Source organism: Arachis stenosperma, chromosome 9 (assembly GCF_014773155.1).
Source record: "Arachis stenosperma cultivar V10309 chromosome 9, arast.V10309.gnm1.PFL2, whole genome shotgun sequence".
Taxonomy (NCBI): Eukaryota; Viridiplantae; Streptophyta; class Magnoliopsida; order Fabales; family Fabaceae; genus Arachis; species Arachis stenosperma.
In genome coordinates this window covers 32,010,990-32,024,709 of record NC_080385.1, presented here as the reverse complement: position 1 = coordinate 32,024,709, position 13,720 = coordinate 32,010,990, and the positions used below count along the sequence as shown (strand labels likewise).

The window sequence follows — 13,720 nt, the reverse complement described above, 5'->3', positions numbered from 1 at the left end:
AGCTTGAATGTGTATCTCTCAGATTCCCCAACAGAATCTTCGTGGTATAAGCTAGATAGATGGCGGCATTTATGAGGATCCAGAAAGTCTCACCTTGTCTGTGGTATTCCGAGTAGGATCCTGGGAATCCAGAAAGTCTAACCTTGTCTGTGGTATTCCGAGTAGGATTCCGGTAATGAATGACTGTGACGTGCTTCAGACTCGCAAGTGCTGGGCGTTAGTGATAGACGCAAAAGAATCAAGGGATTCTATTCCAGTAGGCGCGGGAACCAACCAGTGATTAGCCGTGCTGTGACAGAGCGCGTGAGCGTAGTTTTCACTGCGAGGATGGGATGTAGCCTTCGGCCAGGTGATGCCTCCAGACGATTAGCCATGCGAGTGACAGCCGCAGAGGACCATTTTCCCGAGAGGATTCAAAGTAGCCATCGTCGAACGGTGAACCCCTATACACAGCTTGCCATGGAAAGGAGTAAGAAGGATTGAGTTGAAGCAGTAGGAAAGTAGGCGTCCTTGAGCCATACAGTCTCTCCATTCGCTTATCTAAAATTCCCACCAATGAATCTGCATAAGTATTCTATCCCTTTTATTATTTCTTCTTTTTATTAATTTTCGAAACCATAACCCAATTTAATCTGCCTAACTGAGATTTACAAGGTGACCATAGCTTGCTTCATACCAACAATCTCTGTGGGATCGACCCTTACTCGCGTAAGGTTTATTACTTGGACAACCCAGTACACTTGCTGGTTAGTTGAACGGAATTGTGAAAACAACCGATGCCATAATAATGATTTCATACAAGTACAAAAGAACATGGATCACAATTTCGTCCACCAAGTTTTTGGCGCCGTTGCCGGGGATTGTTCGAGTATGGACAACTGACGGTTCATCTTGTTGCTCAGATTAGGTAATTTTCTTTTCAAAAATCTTTTTCAAAATTTTTCTTTTCTTTTTCGTTTTTCTAAACTTTATTTTCGAAAAAAAAAATAATAAAAATACAAAAAAAATTTTAGAAAATCATAAAAATCAAAAAATATTTTGTGTTTCTTGTTTGAGTCTTGAGTCAATTTTTAAGTTTGGTGTCAATTGCATGCTTTTAAAATTTTTCTTGCATTTTTCGAAAATTCATGCATTCATGGTGTTCTTCATGATCTTCAAGTTGTTCTTGGTAAGTCTTCTTGTTTGATCTTGATGATTTCTTGTTTTGTGTTGTTTGTTGTTTTTCATATGCATTTTTTGTTTGTTAGAGTCCATGCATTAAAGATTTCTAAGTTTGGTGTCTTGCATGTTTTCTTTGCATCAAAAATTTTTTAAAATTATGTTCTTGATGTTCATCATGATCTTCAAAGTGTTCTTGATGTTCATCTTGACATTCATAGCATTTTTGCATGCATTCATTGTTTTGATCTAAAAATTTCATGCATTGAGTATTTTTGTTGTTTTTCTCTCTCATAATTAAAAAATTCAAAAATCAAAAAAATATCTTTTCCTTATTTCCCTCCAAATTTTCGAAATTTTGGGTTGACTTGGTCAAAAATTTTTAAAAATTAGTTGTTTCTTACAAGTCAATTCAAAATTTCAATTTTAAAAAATCTTATCTTTTTAAAATCTTTTTCAAAAATCATATCTTTTTCATTTTTTCTATTTTTCGAAAATTTCAAAAATATTTTTCAAATTATTTTCAAAATCTTTTTCTTATCTTTACATCTAATTTTCGAAAATTCACTAATAATTAATGTGATTGGTTCAAAAATTTGAAGTTTGTTACTTTCTTGTTAAGAAAGGTTCAATCTTTAAGTTCTAGAATCTTATTTTGTAGTTTCTTGTTAGTGAAGTAAATAATTTCAAAATTTTTGAATTAAATCTTTTTATCTTTTATTTGATCTTTTTCAAAAAGTTTATCTTTTTCAAAATGTGATTTCAAAATATCTTATCTAACTTCTTATCTTCTTATCTTTTTTCAATTTTGATTTCAAATCTTTTTCAACCAACTAACTAACTTTGTGTTTGTTTCTTATCTTTTTCAAAACCACCTAACTACTTTTCCATCTCTAATTTTCGAAAATATCTCCCTCTCTTTTCAAAAAAAAATTCTTTTTAATTAATTAATTGTTTTAAATTTTAATTTCAATTACATTTTGTCTTTAATTTTCGAAAATTACTAACCTCTTTTTCAAAACTATTTTCGAAAATTTCTCTTCTCTTTTCTTCTTCTATTTAATTATTTAATTACTAACACTTCTCTTCACCTCTCTTCATCCAAAAATCCGAACCCTCTTCTTCATTCTTCTACCCCTTTCTTTTTCTACTAACATAAAGGAATCTCTATACTGTGACATAGAGGATTTCTCTTTCTTTTCTTGTTTTCTTCTCTTTCATATGAGCAGGAACAAGGATAAAGGCACTCTTGTTGAAATTGATCCAGAACCTGAAAGGACTCTGAAGAGAAAATTAAGAGAAGCTAAATTACAACAATCCAGAAACAACCTTTCAGAAATTTTCGAACAAGAGAAGGAGATGGCAGCCGAAAATAATAATAATGCAAGGAGAATGCTTGGTGACTTCACAAAGCCAACGTCTAAGTTTGATGGAAGAAGCATCTCCATTCCTGCCATTGGAGCCAATAACTTTGAGCTGAAACCTCAGCTAGTTGCCTTAATGCAACAAAACTGCAAGTTCTATGGACTTCCATCTGAAGATCCCTATCAGTTTTTAACTGAGTTCTTGCAGATCTGTGAGACTGTAAAGACGAATGGAGTTGATCCTGAAGTCTACAGACTCATGCTTTTCCCTTTTGCTGTAAGAGACAGAGCTAGAGTATGGTTGGATTCACAACCCAAAGATAGCCTGGACTCATGGGATAAGCTGGTCACTGCCTTCTTGGATAAGTTCTTTCCTCCTCAAAAGCTGAGCAAGCTGAGAGTGGATGTTTAAACCTTCAAACAAAAAGATGGTGAATCCCTCTATGAAGCTTGGGAAAGATACAAGCAGCTGACCAAAAGATGTCCATCTGACATATTTTCAGAATGGACCATATTAGATATATTCTGTTATGGTCTCTCTGAATTTTCGAAAATGTCATTGGACCATTCTGCAGGTGGATCTATTCACCTGAAGAAAATGCCTGAAGAGGCTCAAGAGCTCATTGACATGGTTGCAAATAACCAGTTCATGTACACTTCTGAGAGGAATTCCGTGAACAATGGGATACCTCAGAAGAAAGGAGTTCTTGAAATTGATACTCTGAATGCCATATTGGCTCAGAACAAAGTGTTGACTCAACAGGTCAACATGATCTCTCAAAATCTGAATGGATTGCAACATGCATCCAACAGTACTAGAGAGGTAGCTTCTGAAGAAGCTTATGATCCTGAGAACCCTGCCATGGCAGAGGTTAATTACATGGGTGAACCTTATGGAAACACCTATAATTCATCATGGAGAAATCATCCAAATTTCTCATGGAAGGATCAACAAAAACCTCAACAAGGTTTTAGCAATGGTGGACGTAATAGGCTGGGCAATAGCAAGCCATATCCATCATCTTCTCAGCAACAGACAGAGAATTCTGAACAAAACACTTCTAATTTAGCCAATGTAGTCTCTGATCTGTCAAGGGCCACTTTCAGTTTCATGAGTGAAACAAGATCCTCCATTAGAAATCTGGAGGCACAAGTGGGCCAGCTGAGTAAGAAAGTCATTGGAACTCCTCCCAGTATTCTCCCAAGCAATACAGAAGAGAATCCAAAAAGAGAGTGCAAAGCCATTGACATAGTCAATATGGCCGAATGCACAAGGGAGGAGGAGGACGAAAATCCTAGTGAGGAAGACCTCCTGGGACGTTCCTCAAGCAAGAAGGAGTTTCCTATTAAGGATCCAAAGGAATCTGAGGCTCATACAGAGACCATAGAGATTCCATTGAATCTCCTTCTGCCATTCATGAGCTCTGAAGACTATTCTTCCTCTGAAGAGGATGAAGATGTGACTGGAGAGCAAGTTGCTCAATATTTAGGAGCTATCATGAAGCTGAATGCCAAGTTATTTGGTAATGAGACTTGGGAAAGTGAACCTCCCCTACTCATTAATGAACTGGATACTTGGATTCAGAAAATTCTACCTCAAAAGAAACAAGATCCTGGCAAGTTCTTAATACCTTGTACCATAGGCACCATGATCTTTGAAAAAGCTCTGTGTGATCTGGGGTCAGGGATAAATCTAATGCCACTCTCTGTAATGGAGAAGCTGGGGATCATTGAGGTACAACCTGCCTTGTTCTCATTACAACTGGCAGACAAGTCATTGAGACAAGCTTATGGAATAGTAGAGGACGTGTTAGTAAAAGTTGAAGGCCTTTACATCCCTACTGATTTCATAATCTTGGACACTAGGAAGGAAGAGGATGATTGCATCATCCTTGGAAGACCTTTCTTAGCCACAGCAGGAGCTGTGATAGATGTCAACAGAGGTGAGTTAGTCCTTCAATTGAATGGGGACTACCTTGTGTTTAAGGCACATGGCCATCCCTCTGTGACAGAAGAGAGTAAGCATGAAGAGCTTCTCTCAGTTCAGAGTCAAGAAGAGCCCACACAGTCAAACTCTAAGTTTGGTGTTGTGAGGCCACAACCAAACTCTAAGTTTGGTGTTAAGATCCCATATCCAAACTCTAAGTTTGGTGTGGACAACTATACAACATTGACCTAATCACCTTGTGGCTCCATGAGAGCCACTGTCAAGCTATTGACATTAAAGAAGCGCTTATTGGGAGGCAACCCAATTTTATTTATCTAATTTTATGTTATTCTATTTTATTGTTATTTTGTGTTTTATTAGGTATATGATCATGAGGAGTCACGAAAAAATCATAAAAATTAAAAACAGAATCAAAAACAGCAGAAGAAAAAAATTTCACCCTGGAGGAAGCACGGGCTGGCGTTCAACGCCAGTAAGATGCATCTGGCTGGCGTTCAACGCCAGAACAGAGCACCATTCTGGCGTTGAACGCCAGAAACAAGCAACATTCTGGCGCTGAACGCCAGGAATGTGCCCAGAGAGGAAAAGCTGGCGCTGAACGCCAGTAACAAGCATGAAACTGGCGTTCAACGCCAGAAACATGCTTTACATGGGCGTTGAACGCCCAGAATGTGCACCAATGGGCGTTTAAATGCCAGAATGGTGTGCCAAGGCATTTTACATGCCTATTTGGTGCAGGGATGGAATTCCTTAACACCTCAGGATCCGTGGACCTCACAGGATCCCCACCTACCTCGCCCTCTCTCACTCCATTCATGGTCATCCCTTCTATTTTTCATTCACCACCTACATCTATCCACTCTTCCCCATACACCCCACCTACCTTTACAATTCAACTTCTCTTTCCCACCCAATCCCACCCATATAGCCGAATCCATCTCCCCTCACTCACCTCCATTTTCTTCTTCTTCTTCTTCTTCTCTTTTTTCTTCTCTTGCTCGAGGGCGAGCAATATTTTAAGTTTGGTGTGGTAAAAGCATAGATTTTTTGCTTTTCCATTACCATTAATGGCACCTAAGGCCAGAGAAACCTCAAAGAGAAGACAAAAGCTTCCACCTCTGAGTCTTGGGAGATGGAAAGACTCATATAAAGCCGTCTTAGCTCAGTGGTAGAACATGTGGCTGCAAATCAAGAGATCCCTGAGATACCTCAGGGGATAAATTGTCCTCCACACAAATATTGGAAGCAACTAAGGGTAGAAACACCAAAATTACTAGGAATCATTCAACAGAAGCAAGGAAGAAACATAGAGGAGCTAAAAGAGCACCATTGGACCTTCAAGAAGGCGCCACCCTCACTCAGGTGGATTCATTCCTTGTTCTTATTTCTTTCTGCTTTTCGATTTTTAATATTGTGTTTATCTATGTTTTGTGTCTTTAGTTCATGATCATTAGTATGTAACCATGCCTTAAAGCTATGAATAAAATCCATTAATCCTTCACCTCTCTTAAATGAAAAATGTTTTAATTCAAAAGAACAAGAAGTACATGAATTTCGATTTTATTCTTGAATTTAATTTAATTATATTGATGTGGTGACAATACTTTTGTTTTCTGAATGAATGCTTGAACAGTGCATATGTCTTTTGATCTTGTTGTTTATGAATGTTAAAACTGTTGGCTCTTGAAAGAATGATGAACAAAGAGAAATGTTATTGATGATCTGAAAAATCATGAAATTGATTCTTGAAGCAAGAAAAAGCAGTGAAAAAGAAGAAGCTTGCGAAAAAAAAAATATAGAAAGAAAAAGGAGCAATAGAAAAAGCCAAGAGCCCTTAAAACCAAAAGGCAAGGGTAAAAAGGATCCAAGGCTTTGAGCATCAATGGATAGGAGGGCCCAAGGAACTAAAATCCAGGCCTAAGCGGCTAAATCAAGCTGTCCCTAACTATGTGCTTGTGTCATGAAGGTCCAAGTGAAAAGCTTGAGACTGAGTGGTTAAAGTCGTGATCCAAAGCAAAAGAGTGTGCTTAAGAGCTCTGGACACCACTAACTGGGGACTTTAGCAAAGCTAAGTCACAATCTGAAAAGGTTCACCCAGTTATGTGTCTGTGGCATTTATGTATCTGGTGGTAATACTGGAAAACAAAATGCTTAGGGCCACGGTCAAGACTCATAAGTAGCTGTGTTCAAGAATCAACATGCTTAACTAGGAAAATCAATAACACTATCCGAAATTCTAAGTTCCTAGAGAAGCCAATCATTCTAAACTTCAAAGGAAAAAGTGAGATGCCAAAACTGTTCAGAAGCAAAAAGCTACAAGTCCCGCTCATCTAATTATAATTAATATTCATTGATATTCTGGAATTTATAGTATATTCTCTTCTTTTTATCCTATTTGATTTTCAGTTGCTTGGGGACAAGCAACAATTTAAGTTTGGTGTTGTGATGAGCGGATAATTTATACGCTTTTTGGCATTGTTTTTAGGTAGTTTTTAGTAAGTTCAAGCTACTTTTAGGGATGTTTTCATTAGTTTTTATGTTAAATTCACATTTCTGGACTTTACTATGAGTTTGTGTGTTTTTCTGTGATTTCAGGTAATTTCTGGCTGAAATTGAGGGATTTGAGCAAAACTCTGAAAAAGGCTGACAAAAGGACTGCTGATGCTGTTGGAATCTGACCTCCCTGCACTCGAAATGGATTTTCTGGAGCTAAAGAACTCTAATTGGCGCGCTCTCAACGGCGCTGGAAATTAGACATCCAGGGCTTTCCAGCAATATATAATAGTCCATACTTCATTCGGAAATTGACGACGTAACTTGGCGTTGAACGCCAAGTTCATGCTGCTGTCTGGAGTTAAACGCCAGAAAAACGTCATGATCCGGAGTTGAACGCCCAAAACACGTCATAACTCGGAGTTCAACTCCAAGAGAAGCCTCAGCTCGTGGATTGATCAAGCTCAGCCCAAGCATACACCAAGTGGGCCCCGGAAGTGGATTTATGCATCAATTACTTACTCATGTAAACCCTAGGAGCTAGTTTATTATAAATAGGATGATTTACTAATGTATTAGACATCTTTGGTCTCAGTTTTGTTTTATTCTTCATCCTAAGAGGCTATTGATCACATTTTAGGGGGCTGGCCATTCGGCCATGCCTGAACCTTTCACTTATGTATTTTCAACGGTGGAGTTTCTGCACACCATAGATTAAGGGTGTGGAGCTCTGCTGTGCCTCAAGTATTAATGCAATTCTATTTTCTTTTATTCAAATCTCTCTTACTCTTATTCCAAGATATTCATTCGCACCCAAGAACATGATGAATGTGATGATTATATGACCCTCATTATCATTCTCACTTATGAACGCGCGTGATTGACAACCACTTCCGTTCTACATGCAACAGAGCTTGAATGTGTATCTCTCAGATTCCCCAACAGAATCTTCGTGGTATAAGCTAGATAGATGGCGGCATTTATGAGGATCCGGAAAGTCTCACCTTGTCTGTGGTATTCTGAGTAGGATCCTGGGAATCCGGAAAGTCTAACCTTGTCTGTGGTATTCCGAGTAGGATTTCGGTAATGAATGACTGTGACGTGCTTCAGACTCGCAAGTGCTGGGCGTTAGTGACAGACGCAAAAGAATCAAGGGATTCTATTCCAGTAGGCGCGGGAACCAACCAGTGATTAGCCGTGCTGTGACAGAGCGCGCGAGCGTAGTTTTCACTGCGAGGATGGGATGTAGCCTTCGGCCAGGTGATGCCTCCAGACGATTAGCCATGCGAGTGACAGTCGCAGAGGACCATTTTCCCGAGAGGATTCAAAGTAGCCATCGTCGAACGGTGAACCCCTATACACAGCTTGCCATGGAAAAGAGTAAGAAGGATTGAGTTGAAGCAGTAGGAAAGTAGGCGTCCTTGAGCCATACAGTCTCTCCATTCGCTTATCTGAAATTCCCACCAATGAATCTGCATAAGTATTCTATCCCTTTTATTATTTCTTCTTTTTATTAATTTTCGAAACCATAACCCAATTTAATCTGCCTAACTGAGATTTACAAGGTGACCATAGCTTGCTTCATACCAACAATCTCTGTGGGATCGACCCTTACTCGCGTAAGGTTTATTACTTGGACGACCCAGTACACTTGCTGGTTAGTTGAACGGAATTGTGAAAACAACCGATGCCATAATAATGATTTCATACAAGTACAAAAGAACATGGATCACAATTTCGTCCACCAACTGGGCATTAAACGCCCAATTTGCTATCCTTACTGGCGTTTAAACGCCAGTAAGCTCGTCCTCCAGGGTGTGCTGTTTTTGATGCTGTTTTTTATTTTGCTTTAATTCTACAGCTATTTTTGTGACTTCACATGATCTTCAACCTAAAGAAAGCATATAATAACAATGGAAAATAAAATGAAAGAGTAATTAATATAGATAAATAACATTGGGTTGCCTCCCAATAAGCGCTTCTTTAATGTCAATCGCGTGACAGTGAGCTCTTACAGAGCTTCACAGATGCTCAGAGCATGATTGTGGCCTCCCAACACCAAACTTAGAGTTTGAGTGTGGGGCCTCTGCTTGACTCTGTATTGAGAGAAGCTTTTCATGCTTCTTCTCCATGTTTATAGAAGAAGATCTTTGAGTTTTAAACACAAGGTAGTCCTCATTCAATTGTAGGACTAACTCTCCTTTGTCCACATCAATCACAGCCTTTGCTGCAGCTAGGAAGGGTCTTCCAAGGATGATATATTCATCCTCATCCTTCCTAGTGTCTAGGATTATGAAGTCAGCAGGGACGTAAAGGCCTTCAACCTTCACTAAGACATCCTCTACAAGTCCATAAGCCTGTTTCATTGATTTGTCTGCCATCTCTAGTGAGATTCTTGCAGCTTGTACCTCAAAGATCCTTAGTTTCTCCATTACAGAGAGTGGCATGAGGTTGATACCTGATCCTAGGTCACACAGAGCCTTTTCAAAGTTCATGGTGCCTATGATGCAAGGTATTAAGAACTTTCTGGGATCAGATTTCTTTTGAGGTAATGTCTGCTGAATCCATGTATTCAGTTCATTGATGAGCAATGGAGGTTCATCCTCCCAAGTCTCATTATCAAATAACTTGGCATTCAGCTTAATGATTGCTCCTAGATACTGAGCAACTTGCTCTTTAACAGTGTCTTCGTCCTCTTCAGAGGAAAAATATTCATCAGAGCTCATGAATGACAATAGTAAGTTCAGTGGAATCTCCATGGTCTCTGTATGAGCCTCAGATTCCTCTGGTTCCTCAATAGGGAACTTATTATTGGTCAGTGGACGTCCCCTAAGGTCTTTCTCACTGGGAATCACTACCTTTTCACTCTCTCCAGGTTCGGCCATTTTGGTTATAGTTATGGCCTTGCACTCTCTTTTGGAATTCTCTTCTGTATTGCTTGAGAGAGTACTAGGAGGAGTTTCAGTAACTCTTTTACTCAGCTGGCCTACTTGTGCCTCCAAATTTCTAAGGGAGGACCTTGTTTCATTCATGAAACTGAGAGTGGTTTTAGATAGATCAGAGACTATGTTTGCTAAGCCAGAGAGGCTCTACTCAGAATTCTCTGTCTATTGCTGAGAAGATGATGGAAAAGGTTTGCTATTGCCAAACTTATTTCTCCCACATTATTGTTGTTGAAGCCTTGTTGAGGCTTTTGTTGATCCTTCCATGAGAAATTTGGATGATTCCTCCATGAAGGATTATAGGTGTTTCCATAGGATTCTCCCATGTAATTCACCTCTTCCATTGTAGGATTCTCAGGGTCATAAGCTTCTCCTTCAGAGCAGGCTTCTTTAGCACTGCCGGATGCAGCTTGCAATCCAGTCAGATTCTGAGAAATCATATTGACTTGCTGAGTCAATATTTTATTCTGAGCCAATATGGCATTCAGAGTATTAATCTCAAGAACTCCTTTCTTCTGAGTCATCCCATTGTTCACGAAATTTCTTTTAGAAGTGTACATGAAATGGTTATTTGCAACCATCTCAATAAGTTCCTGGGCTTTTGTAGGTGTTTTCAAATGAAGAGATCCACCAACAGAATGGTCCAATGACATCTTTAACAATTCAGACAGACCATTATAGAATATACATATGATGCTCCATTCTGGAAGCATGTCAGAAGGACACCTTTTGGTTAATTGCTTGTATATTTCCCAAGTTTCATAGAGGGATTCACCTTCCTTTTGTTTGAAGGTTTGGACTTCCACTCTAAGCTTGCTCATCTTTTGAGGTGGAAAGATTTTGGTCAAGAAAGTATTGACCAACTTGTCCCAAGAGTTCAGGCTTTCTCTAGGTTGTGAGTCCAACCATGTTCTAGCTCTGTCTCTTACAGCAAAGGGGAAAAGCATAAGTTTGTAGACCTCGGAGTCAACCCCATTGGTCTTAACAGTATCACAGATCTGCAAGAATTCAGCTAAGAACTGATGAGGATCTTCCGATGTAAGTCCATGAAACTTGTAATTCTACTGCATTAGAGAAACTAATTGAGGCTTAAGCTCAAAGTTGTTTGCTCCAATGGCAGGAATTGAGATGCTTCTTCCATAGAAGTTGGAAGTTGGTGCAGTATAGTTACCAAGCATCTTCCTTGCATCTCTGGCATTGTTGTTGGGTTCGACTGCCATGTCTGCTTCTTTTTCAAAATTTTCTATAAGGTCCTCTCCGGAGTGTTGTGCTTTAGCTTCTCTTAGCTTCTTCTTCAGAGTCTTTTCAGGTTCAGGATCGGCTTCAACAGGAATGTTTTTATCCATGTTTCTGCTCATATGAAAAAGAAGAGAACAAAAGGGAGTAGTGGAATCCTCTATGTCACAATATAGAGATTCCTTGATGTGTCAAAAGAAAAGAAGAATAGTGGAATGAGGTAGAGAGAGAATGAGAAGAATTCAAACACAGAGGGAGAGGGAGGATTCGAATTATAAGTAAAAGAGAAGTGTTAGCAAATAAATAGAAAGAGATGAGAGAGAGTATTCGAAAATTAAAACTAAAAAGATTTAAAAAAAAAAGATTTTAGAACTAAAAAGATTTTTAATTAACTAATTGTTTTAGTTTTAATTAAAAAGATTTTTGAAAAAGTAGTTAGTGATTTTCGAAAATTGGAAGTGAAAAAGTGGTTAGGTGGTTTTGAAAAAGATAAGAAATAGTAACTAGTTGAAAAAGATTTGAAAAGAATTTTGAAAAGATAAGAAGTTAGAAAAAGATTTTGAAATCAAAATTTAAAAGATATGATTGGAAAAGATTTGATTGAAAAGATATGATTTTTAAAATTGATGACTTGACTAACAAGAAACTAAAAGATATGATTCTAAAATTCAAAAATTGAACCTTTCTTAACAAGAAAGTAACAAACTCGTAATTTTTTGAATCAAAACATTAATTATTAGCAAGGATTTTTGAAAATGTGGAAAGATAAGATTTTAAAATTATGAATTAAAACATGAAAATTTGACTTGGAAATGAAATTACCTCTCTTGTGTCATCCTGGCTTTAAACGCCCAGAATGATATCCATTCTGGCGTTTAACGCCCATGTGGCTGCCTCTTTGGGCGTTTAACGCCCTGCCAGATATCCTGGCTGGCGTTAAACGCCAGGAATCCTTCCTTACTGCTCGTTTTTCCAAACGCCCAGAATGCTGCCCATTCTGGCGTTTGACGCCCAGAATGGTACCTTTACTGGCGTTTTATTACCAGTGAGCTCTTTTTCTCTGTGATTCTTCTGCTTTATGTTCTGAATCTTCATTTCTCTGTATTATTTACTTAAAAAAATATATTTTTTATTTTTGAATTTTTAATGAAGAGAGAGAAAAACAACAAAATGAAATAAAACATAAAAATGCAAGATCAAAACAAGTAATGCATGCAAGGACACTTTGAATGTCAAAATGAACACCAAGAACACTTTGAATATCATGATCAACAACAAAGACATATTTTTGAAAATTTTTAAGAAAAGAAAGACATGCAAGACACCAAACTTAGAAATTTTGAATGTTCAAACACTATGATTTTAAAAATGCATACGAAAAACAACATAAAACACAAAACAAGAAAATCATGAGATTGAACAAAGGAAATCGTCAAGATCAACTTGAAGATCATAGAAGAACACAATGCATATTTTTTTTGTTTTTATGATTTTATTAAAATTTTTTGTATTTTTCAAAACTAAAAATAAAAAGCTTAAACATAAAATAAAATTATCCAATCTAAGCAACAAGATGAACCGTCAGTTGTCCAAACTCGAATAATCCCCGGCAATGGCACCAAAAACTTGGTGCACGAAATTGTGATCACACTTTTCAAAACTCTGCACAACTAACCAGCAAGTGCACTGGGTCGTCCAAGTAATACCTTACGTGAGTAAGGGTCGATCCCACGGAGATTGCCGGCTTGAAGCAAGCTATGATCATCTTGTAAATCTTAGTCAGGCGGATTCAAATGTTTATGAGATATTGATAATTAAAAGATAAACAAAACGGAAATTAACATAGAGATACTTATGTGATTCATTGGTGGGAATTTCAGATAAGCGTTTGGAGATGCTTTGTTGCTTCTGAACCTCTGCTTTCCTACTGTCTTCATCCAATCATGCGTCCTCCCTTCCATGGCAAGCTGTATATCCTCTCAGTGAAAATGGTCCGGCTACGGTTTCTATACGGCTAATCAACTGTCGAATTTCTCGTCTCGGATGAAAAATACCAGGCACAGCTACCGCAGGGCTAATAATCTATCGGTTCTCACTTGTGTCGAAATAGAATCCCTTGATCCTTTTGCACACTGTCACTGCGCCTAACAGATGTGAGTTTGAAGCTCGTCACAGTCATCCCATCCTAGATCCTACTTGGAATACCACAGACAAGGTTTAGACTTTCCGGATCTCAAGAATGCTGCCAATTGTTCTAGCCTATACCACGAAGGTTCTAATCTCAGATTCGGATGCTCTGTTGTCAGGAAAGGCGATGCAAATTCGTGGATCAAAGACCGAAGAGAATATACTCCGGCTGTTGTCTAATGACTACGTTGAACATCATTGGTACACGAAATTGTGATCTCAATGGCGCCAACAACTTGGTACGCACAATTGTAATATCACTCTTTTTCACAACTTCGCACAACTAACTAGCAAGTGCATTGGGTCGTCCAAGTAATAAACCTTACGTGAGTAAGGGTCGATCTCACGGAGATTGTCGGCTTGAAGCAAGTTATGGTCACCTTGTAAATCTC

The 13,720-nt window shown here is 38.3% G+C and overlaps 1 non-coding gene across 1 annotated transcript; it reads right to left on the bottom strand.

Annotated features, from left to right (window-relative positions):
- Positions 1-2,913: 2,913 nt before the first annotated feature.
- LOC130952259 (small nucleolar RNA R71) lies at positions 2,914-3,017 on the bottom strand. Its single transcript, XR_009074439.1, has one exon. It is a non-coding gene; the product is annotated as a small nucleolar RNA R71 (small nucleolar RNA).
- Between the last annotated feature and the right edge of the window lie 10,703 nt (positions 3,018-13,720).